This window comes from Apteryx rowi, unplaced genomic scaffold (genome assembly GCF_003343035.1).
Source record: "Apteryx rowi isolate R43461 unplaced genomic scaffold, aptRow1 scaffold_254, whole genome shotgun sequence".
NCBI lineage: Eukaryota > Metazoa > Chordata > Aves > Apterygiformes > Apterygidae > Apteryx > Apteryx rowi.
Genome location: NW_020448908.1, coordinates 664,543 through 674,509, shown reverse-complemented (window position 1 = coordinate 674,509; position 9,967 = coordinate 664,543). Strand labels below are relative to the sequence as shown.

Here is a 9,967-nt window from a genome sequence, read left to right as displayed (position 1 = left end):
TGACGTGAGGGGACACTGAGGGGTCCCTGCCGTGCACCCACCTGCCCAGGATGCTGAGGGACCTCCATGACATGAGGGGACCCTCCATGACGTGAAGGGACACTGAGGGGTCCCTGCCATACACCCACCCGCCCCAGGACACTGAGGGACCTCCATGACATGAGGGGATGCTGAGGGACCCTCCGTGTGATGAGGGGACACTGAGGGGTCTCTGCCCCTGTGTGGGACACTGGGACTTCCATGACATGAGGGGACGCTGAGGGACCCTTCGTGTGATGAGGGGGACACTGAAGGGTCCCTGCACCCCTGAGGTTGCTGGTGTCTCTGTGACATGAGGGGACGCTGATGGCTCCCTTGTCCCAAGCCCTGGGGATGCTGAGGGACCTCTGTGAGATGAGGGGCCAGAGGACGCTGGGGGACCTTGCGTGACGTGAAGGGCTGCTGAGGAACCCCTGCCCTTGGAGACACCACGAGGGACCTCGCGCTGGGGAGGACATTGAGTGGAAAACCCGCATCTGAGCTGGCGGAGAGGAGGGTGGGATGGACGGAGCCGAAAGAGGGAGGTGAGACAGCCACGGAAAGCGGGGCAGATGCACCATACACACGAATAAATGTACTGGTAGAGCCTAGATTGGAGGCCTCCTCCTGTGGTCGCCCTCAGGTCCCACGGCCCCATCTCAGCACCGATGGAGGGTTATTTGATGTCACTCCTGAGCCATCTCCCTGCGAGGAAAACACTGGAGACTGGCATTTAATGGCAGTTCAGGTCTCTAGCAGAGTTTCCATTCGCTGCATAAAGTTTGCCAAAATCAACATTTCCCTGTGACATTATGAAAAAAATAATGCAAGTAGCTTCTGTGATCTCCTTTGGCTTTAGCCAAATTACGGTCCTGGGCTGAATTTTCAGTAGAGAAGACTCTTCTCCTCCCTTACTTTTGCCTCGAGCTTAGATGCCCGGACTGAAGGCGCTATTCTCCAATCATTTTTGACAGTGTGCCCCAGCCTGGTGTTTTTGAGAGTCACTGCTGCTTGGCAGTCATCCAAGAACGAGAGAGCAAAAGTGGCAATTCTTAAAGGAGAAAAAAATGATGATTATCACAGGTCAGACTGATTCTTTGAGAGCTTGTTCAGAGAAAGAGCTGTGCTTTCCCTTACCTCCTCCATACTTCCTTTGCAGCCACTTCTAAAAGGATTTCTAAGTGAGTTAGAGGATCAGAAGAGCGTAGGAGAACAACTCTCACTTTTATGCCTTCGGTGCCCCACAAGGGGAAGGTGTGATGAGCCTTGATGGATTCTGGTTCTCAGGAGCATTTTGAACAAGTACCCGAGACCCTGGATTGCAGCTGGATGAAGCCATCGCAGGCAAGCACGGTTGCTAGGGTGAGCAAATGATCGTTTCAATAGCTGCACATGTTTTAAAATAATAAATATCTCTTGTATAACTTTCTATACTTTTTATTCTAAAAGTTCACAGGATGGCCAGGAGGAGCAGCCAAACTTCTGTGACTGGAGCAGAATCAATACACTGAATGCATGGTAACGAAGTACACAAAGATGTATGACTCATAGCTATGTAATGTCACACTTGTGTAATCTTTCAATGTAAACTCTTTTCCTCTAATAAAATGTTAGTAAGCGTACAATACGTATATATGGCACTGTGAGTCAGCCAAGAAAATATACTCTGATGAATTCAGAATGAATGTGAATGTTCCCTTGATAACACACCCTGAATGTCTGTGTCAGTTTATGTTCTTGTGGTTTCAGCAACAGCTATAACAAAATATTTTGTTTCTAGGATATACAACTGCAAGTGTAAGTTCTGCTGAGAATCTCTGGTCAGATGCTGTCTTCCAGTAGGCACTGGCAGGACATTTGTTTGCATTCACTCTGTCCTCTAAGCTATGTTGTGTTTTTTTCTTTGCATAAAGGAAATGTTTAGTGGGTAGTGAGGATGAAAGCCAAGTGTATGAAATAATAAATTCACTGCCTTTAGTTTCTTTTTGTTTTCAAGTAAAGCTGCTAAGCTAAAAACTGTGAGTATATTAAACTTGGTGAGCCGAATGTGAGAATGTATTTGTGTTGTGAGTCACTGGTTCTGTGCAGAGTACAGCTGTGCCATGATCTTCCCCGTGGCCCATGGTCATCGTGCTGATGTTTTCTAGCTTTTTGCCCCGTGCAACTTTCATTTTAAATATCTAAAACCTGGCACTGGTCTGATTTACAGCAGTGTAGATTGGCAGTGATGCCGCTGGTGTATATACATGAAGAACAAGAGATTAGAAAGTATTTGCAAATCTGCTGAGTGTAGAGGAGTAGTGAATGCTGTGTGATTTGTCTTCCAGCCAGAGTAAACACAAGCTCCACCATTTTTGTATGGCAAAGCTGATTTCTCCTAGGTGTTGCTGCTGATCTCTGTTGTTGTTTCTACATCAAAAGAAACTTTTTCGGGGATTGTAGTCAAGACTGCACACGCTAATAAAAGAATCAGAGCTGGCTCTGTGTGACGGGCCTGCGCCCGTGGCGCCGAAAGGCAGCTGGATGGGCTGGTGAGCATGCCCACGTCACCTGGCTGCTAGAGGGCTCTGAGTCATCACTGAACTCAAACAACAACAAAAAAAAGCGCCTTTCTCAGGGGAGTGTTCTCAGAAAGTTTAATCCTGATTGCACCTAGAATTAACGTAATAATAGCAGTGTAAATGAGATGGGAATTACGCCTCTTACCCCCATTGCTGCTTTCAAAATCACAGCGCTAGCAACATACTGTGACCAGTCATATTTAAATGAGACGAGCGTTGGCGTAGGATTTGCCTACCTGTATCTCTGCCCTCCTTCTGTTGACTTTTACAACTTTTTTGATAGTTTAGTTTTAAATTACAGAATCTGAATTAGTACTTTTTAAAGTGTGTTCTCCAAGAAGTTGATAAAATAATGTAAACAACCACATAAAGTGAAATGTACAGGTACTTTTAGAGAGGCATCTCTTAATTTTTGAGACTGATTTAATCCTGTATGCCTTTTTATCTCAGTGAAGTCACATCAGAAATTACTTTGATGAAGGAGTCTTTTTGACCAGTCCTTTCATGACTGGAGTTTGTTCCCCTTATAGAGCCTTAAAGGTTAACTTTAATCTTCTCTTTGATAAACTTGGGGCTCCTTAAGTTTTTAGTATTGACATATTTTCTTCTTCTTTTTTTTTTTGATTCTTCTCTGAACTACGGTGCAGATTTTCAAAATCTTTCCTGAGGTCTGAGCACCAGAAATGTGGAAGAGCACCATCCTGCGGCTAAACACGACTTGTCCCTCTTTAGCCAAGGACCGCACTTTGCACTTTTAATGATGGTGTTGCCCTGGAAGCTCACACCTGGGGGACCAGCAAAATCCTCCTCTCCCTCAACTCTTTCACAGCATCTCTGCTTCCCCGTCAAGGGCACCACCACCACCACCATGTAAATACAGCTGCACTCAGGGCTGGCTTGAGGCTTTCAGCTAACTCGAATTTATGGCATTAGTTGCAGCAGAAGGCGTGGGGGATGGCGGGGAGCCTGAAAGGTGGCAGAAAGGCCCGGGAGGGGAGAGGGCAGGTCTGGGAAGCACGCGCTGCATTGCCCCCACCGCCTTTAAGAAAAAAATACCCCTAAAAGAGGCGTCTGGCAAGAGCCATCCCCTAGCAGAGCGATTCTGCTGCTCTCAGCAGCCTGCTGGCCTGGGCAGCAACCGGTTTTGGTCCATGCCAAGAAGCAGAGGCGCTTGCAGTCTCTGTTCTTGGAAACGCGGCCTTAAGCGTGTCTGTATTGCAAGACATGTTGTCTGTTTCTGCCTGGGTAGCGAAGCAATTAAAATTATTCTTTAACAATGCTGCGTCCTTCTGATTATGTAACGTCTCTTTGATCTTTGCCATCTACTGCTTTATCAGTTACCAGGTTTTGTTTTCTTCCAGGTCATTGTTAACAGTGTTGAATGGTAAGTGATGGTTTAAAAAAAAAAAAAGGGAGGGGGGGTCAAGCACTAATACACTTGCATGATTAAAATTTAAGTTAGATTTTGAGAACTGTCAGCAAGTTTGGACCAATTCGTGCATGTGCACACCATATTGATTTGCAGCCTTCTTGTTTCTACCTGGGAATATCATCCTGCACCAAGCCAAATCCTTACAGAGATGTTTGGTAAACTGCAGTCTCATTTAAAAAACTGTTTAAAGCCATTGTTGATTGGCATTAACTGCGTCGAATGTCTTTATTTATGATTCTGTTCATCTTTCAAGTCCTTCCAGTATTTTGCCCAGCATTATAAAACACTGCCAGGCATATCTGGGTCATTCTGTTTACCCTTTCTAAATATTGACATAATATTAGCATTCTTCAAGTCACCTGGGGCTTCCCCTGCTGCTCTGAAATTGATTGATAATAAACATTAACCATCTGGATATCTCCTTAGTTGGCTCTTTTAAAACACTTGCATATAAGTTACCCAGACCTGGCAATTTAATATTGTTTGAGTTGAGTAGCAGTTGTTTTAACATCCTCCTTAGTTACTGGAATGGAAAGTATTTCAACATCATTATTGTCTGATCTGAATGCAGCATCTGGCTTTTTCCCAAAGAGAGAACAGAAATATTTTTTAGCACTTCCGCTTTTTCTGCATTATAATTGACAGCTCTATCATTTCCATTCTTTGTGATGGCAATCTTAATTTCTTGTTAGTGAAAGCCTTATTAACTTGTTTAACGAAGATTAGCAAATGTCAACTGTTGCCACTTCCAATAACTGCACACTTTAGCTAGGCAGACTTCCATAGATGCAGAGGAAAAATAAGCTTAAACTTCATTTCAGTAAATAAGCCTACTTCAAAAAAGAAAACCTTGATCAGAAATACGCAAGAAAATACTCTTCCTGACATACTCTTCCTGAGAGTAAGTTTGTGGGTTCAATAAATCATGCGAAAATCTGATAATTTATGAAGTTAATCAAGATAAAGTAGTATGTGTTGTAACTTGAGTTTGCTGTGTGAAGAATGATAGTGTTCAACTGCAAATGATTTTTTTATCATTTTTGATTTGGGAGACTAAAAGTGGCTTTGAAGAATCTCAGAGAGGCCTGTTTACTCATCTGTTCCTGGGAGTCTCAAAACCCAAATGATTTATGCCAGTTTTTAATTATCTGCTTTGATTAGATATGTAGTTTTGTTTCTGGCAGCACTTTTACTGATGCAAATGTTGAATGCACATATGTTGTATTGCAGATGTTCCTTTCAGCTGCCAATTAAAAACACATTTGACAGATCTTTTATTAACTTACAGATCTATGAAATGATAGCACAGTTTCAAAAATTCGACAAAAATGTTGAACTGTATCTGAGAAGCTGCTTAAATTATCAGGCACTGATTAAGAATAGTAATTTTCAATTGTTGCCAAATCCTTTTTACTGAGGTTTGCTTTTGCTGAGGAATCTGATCCCTAGTAAAGAGATGGACAGCTAAGGGGGCGTGTGGAACAACAGGAGCGTAGGCCAGAAATGACCTGTGTAGTTTCGTGCAGAAAAATAGCTGTTACTATTAATAAACATGCGATAGCATCCCCAAAGTTGGGACCCCAATAAAATGGTATGCTAAAGACTTGACTCATGCCTGCTCTAGCAAGCTCCCAAACACATCTGGGAACCAGCACGAGGGAGGGAGCGGAGCCGGTCAGTTGGTGGGAACTGTGCGGTCCATCGTGCTGCTTCGTGGCAGAGCAGGCTCCTGACAAAGCAGCAAGAAATGTTTGAGAGTGGTTAGACAGAACACTTAAGGTGTGTATTAAAAGCTTCCATTCATCTAAAGAGAGGGTAATATTTAAAAAATATCCCACTTAATCCTGTTACATTCAGGGAATTGTTGATTAGAGTGGGATGGGTGATACATTGTTAGATCTCATGTTAATTAGGCCTTTGCTGGTCTTCATTTCAGGAAAAAGCTTACATAATTTACTGGAAACGGCAGGAGAAAAAGCAAAATGATGTCTTATCTCTTACGTCCGCTTGAGACAATTAGTAATGTTGTGGAGACAGACAACGTTAACCGATTTTTAGAAGCGCAAACTATATTTGGGGTTTAATTAATGCGGGAAAAAAAATCTGTTTGAGGTTGCTTCAAAGCACTAATCAGATGCACTTTTCTTGCTTTCTAATTTGTAAGACCTGTTGCAGTCTGAGTCAGCAAGGCAGATGCAGATGGCTTTCTGCGCAGAGCGTTGTGTCACTTTGAAGTGCACAGGTTTTAACTGGCGGAGGGGGAGAGGAGACTGGACAGCACTCAAAAACGAGCCACGAGCAGACGACTGGTTAGAAGCGAGGAAGGGTTTTGGTTTTTTCCCTCAGCGACACGCAGATCATCTTTATAGGTTACAGTCTTATCTGATAAGGAGAACTTTGTTCACCATATATACAAAGTTCGTCTTGGGGGATGGGGCAGAAAGCCTTGTTTAATGCGATGAACATGTGGGATTTGGTTCTCGGTTAGAGAATACCTTCTTTGTACTGCACCTGTATTACTTATGACTTATTAGTCATATGTCCTGCAGTTGAGTAATGGGAAATAGTGGAGCAAGCGTTTCATTAACTGTGACACTGTTAATTGGTATTACTTGCTGCCTGGAATTACTTTCCCTGTTTGAATACATGGAAGTATGAATCAGAGCTTAGTGCTTTAGCCAGCGAGAGGAAGACAGGCATCTTTGCATGATAGGCTGTATGTATAGAGCAGCTGATCTCATTTGTCTTCCTGGACTGTGAAGTCCTTCTCAGACTTAGATCACTGAAGTATTGAAAATGGTATATATTTTTTCCATGATTACAATATCATTATGATTCAGCTTTGAAACTTCATGGGATATTTTGGGACAGACTTTTTTTCCAGACACTTAACATCCATTGTTGTGACCATTTTGTTTCTTGAACTATTAATGCCCACCTTTTAGGATATTTGTATATTTAAGTTCCTGGATATATCTGGGTTTGGGAGTCGTGCTTTGTGTCTTGTAGAAAATGCTTTCTATTCAGAAACAGAAAGTTCAACTTACTTTTTCCTGCACCTTGAAAATTTACTGCAGCTTGTTCTGCTCCTGTACCTTCAAGGATTATCACCCCTCTTGCTGGCAATAAACTCTAGAGTGCAATTAAGTGCCAGTCAAACAATTTTGACTGGTATTGGTCAAAATTAATATTTTTTGGTGCTATAGCAGATGTAGTATATACAGCAACTCTAGTTTAAGAGAATAATGTTGTTGAAATCCCTTGAACGGTTACAGCTATTCTTGAGCAATAAAATACTTTTCAAGGGACAGCCTAATACAATGCAACTTTGTAGAATGAGTTGTGAAATTTTCTTTTCATTTGCCACATAAAGCGCCAAATAAGTGTTTGCAATAAAAATACAGGCCTGGGAAGAATGTGTTTTGCCAATTACAGTGTAACACGGGCTACAAAGAAGTGTTCAGACTGGAGTCCAGTATGGATGTTAGCAGATTAGTATCAGGTTACAGCAGGGAAGAGGGTGCATTAATTTGCCAAATAACCAGTATGGTTTTATCCTGTATTTGCAAGCAAAATCGCTGCCTCCGAAAGAAAAGCGACGGGTGCGATTTATGCAAAATAAATTCAGCCAAGGGAAGCAGGCAGGGCCCTGCTTGACAATAAACCAGCGCACGAGGACTGCAAAACACTGATTGATAGTTGCCAATCCCTTCAGCCGGTGCTTGCCACATTTAGCTCCTCCAGTTGGCCAATACCGGCGGGGGGGGGGAACAGGGGATTAAAGCTTTTGTAGCAGAAGTGGTACAAGCCACACTGGGCCCCGTGGTAGCAATTCAGGGTGCTCTTTCGTCTATTGCTCAAGAGCCTGCACGGTTCACACTGTTCCTTTTTTTTTTGAGTTTCACATCGCAGAAAAAACAAAACAAAACAGTTATTTTTCAATGCAACTTTTATTTCAGCCTCAGCACTGAAAGCCTGCGCCYGCATCTACACTTCAGCCTTAGTCCGGTGACGGTCTTGAAATAAAGCCTGGCCTCCCGCTCGCCAAAAACACGCAAAGCAAGAACCGGGGTCCCGCGCTTCGCTTCCTCGCGGCCCGTTTTCTGCCTCCTTTCGCTGAAAAAACCACCTGCTCCGCGGCGATGGCAAAAAGCGGCTCGTTCGCATGGAAGCAGCGCGAAGCAGCCGGCCAAGAGGCAGCGGCGGGTATGACTGCGAGGGGATCCTTTGCAGCCTTTATATACCGGAGTTATTTTTAACCACAGCCTCCATGCTTATTACAGTGTTTCCTCTCGCAGACGCTCAGGAAGCCCACTTGGCTCTGTTTCCTGCTAACATGCGGCCCTGGCTCGCAAAATCTCTGAGAACAACAGGCCTGAGACTGCTCGGCTCCGTTAAAAAAACTGGCAGCTTTTCAAGCCCTGACAGAAAACCTTTGAAAGCGCTGGATTTCCTCCAGCTAACGTACGAGGCTCCTCCGCCGGTGACAAATTAGACCGAAACGGCACAAAATGCTCCTATGTAAATAGGCTTTTTTTTTTTTTTTCCCCCTGCGTTCAGCCTTTTAATAGTTCAGCCATTATTTATAGTTATTCCTCTGGATGGAAAAATATTTTTACATTTTTCCAAAGATGGGGTCTAGTGAAATGTTTTCCTTGTTTGTTTGGKTTTTTTTTTTTTCTTTCTTTTTCCTTCGAGATTTTTGTGACAGTTTTCTTTTAGGCTCCAGGAGCAACCTTTCCTTCCTGGAAACCGGGACAAAATGGCTGTTGTGAGKTTTTTTTTCAGTAAAAGGCCTGTGTCAGCGCTGAGCACAAGTCCCTGCTAGTCCACAACTATTAAATAATAGTTATAACAGGCCCAACTGACTTCTGATCTCCTGAGAGGCAGCAGAAGAGGTCAGCTGTGCTTTATCGGTTCCTTTAGCCGTGAGTTTTACGCACCAGGTTAGTAAAAGAAKTATTTTATGTTTTCTTGTCGACTTTTCCCTGCAATTCCAAAGGGAGTTCTGCTTCCAAAAATGAGTTGAAGTATCAGAATAGATGTGACCTTTTATGCYGAGAATGCTGTTTTTCTCCTGAGTTGACATTTTCACCATCGTCTAGGAAACCTTAACCTGAAGTGACTTCTCGTGTCCATCAGTAATAATGGCTTGGAGTCATGGATGGTAACTCCAGRCCATGAGAGCTAAGCATTTTCCGAGTTTCCTGGGAGTATTTCCAATAGTCTCATCTTTGTCTGRGTAGTCATCACCTTACGGGTAAGTTATTGCCCTGGGCATGAGCGAGAACTGCCCGTAATGTTGACCTGCCTCTCTAATCTCAGTATTTAACTCAGATTTTGCAGGAACAAGGTGGTTGCAAGGAGCAGGTTCACCAGAGCAATCGGACTTCCCTGCCCTGCCCTTTTTCTTGCTACCTGGGCAATAACATGTCTTTATTCTCATCTTATTTTAATCATCTGCAGCTTGGGTGTCTGGACGCAGGAGCTGTAAGGCTCCCTGTGTACTCGAAGGAGCGAGCGATGGACAGGTCATCCCGCCCTGGGACCACGCAGCCAACTCTTGGACAGCAAAAGGCAATGCCCATTAACACTGCTGCAATACTAAAGATTTGAGGAGTTTCTTCATATATTTTTCTTTCGTATCTGTCATGTCCCTGAACCACTAGATTATGCCTCATAGAAAGAAATAAAATTCATGCCCTCAGGTGGACCATCTCTGTTGTTTGYGTTCGACAGCAGCATTTCTGCTATCTGCCTTTCCCTTGGAGCTCGGTATGGTGTGGTAGCATCTCCAGGGATGAGAGTCATCCATATCTTGAGGAAGAGAGTCAAATTAATGTCTGTTTTACTGCTATTAATAATGCTGTTCGAGCAGCTATGTTTTGCTACACCAGTGGCAATGCAGTACTGAACTGGGAGCTGGATGTGTGAAGCATGATTTGAATGAGTAACT

At 43.5% G+C, this 9,967-nt stretch overlaps 2 long non-coding RNA genes across 2 annotated transcripts; both read left to right on the top strand.

Annotated features, from left to right (window-relative positions):
* The first annotated feature begins 708 nt into the window (after positions 1-708).
* Positions 709-3,057, top strand: LOC112966760. The gene is made up of 3 exons (XR_003253730.1): positions 709-1,101; positions 1,178-1,380; positions 1,468-3,057. It is a non-coding gene; the product is annotated as an uncharacterized LOC112966760 (long non-coding RNA).
* Positions 3,058-7,825: 4,768 nt separating this feature from the next.
* LOC112966759 lies at positions 7,826-9,727 on the top strand. The gene is made up of 2 exons (XR_003253729.1): positions 7,826-8,217; positions 8,310-9,727. It is a non-coding gene; the product is annotated as an uncharacterized LOC112966759 (long non-coding RNA).
* Positions 9,728-9,967: the final 240 nt, after the last annotated feature.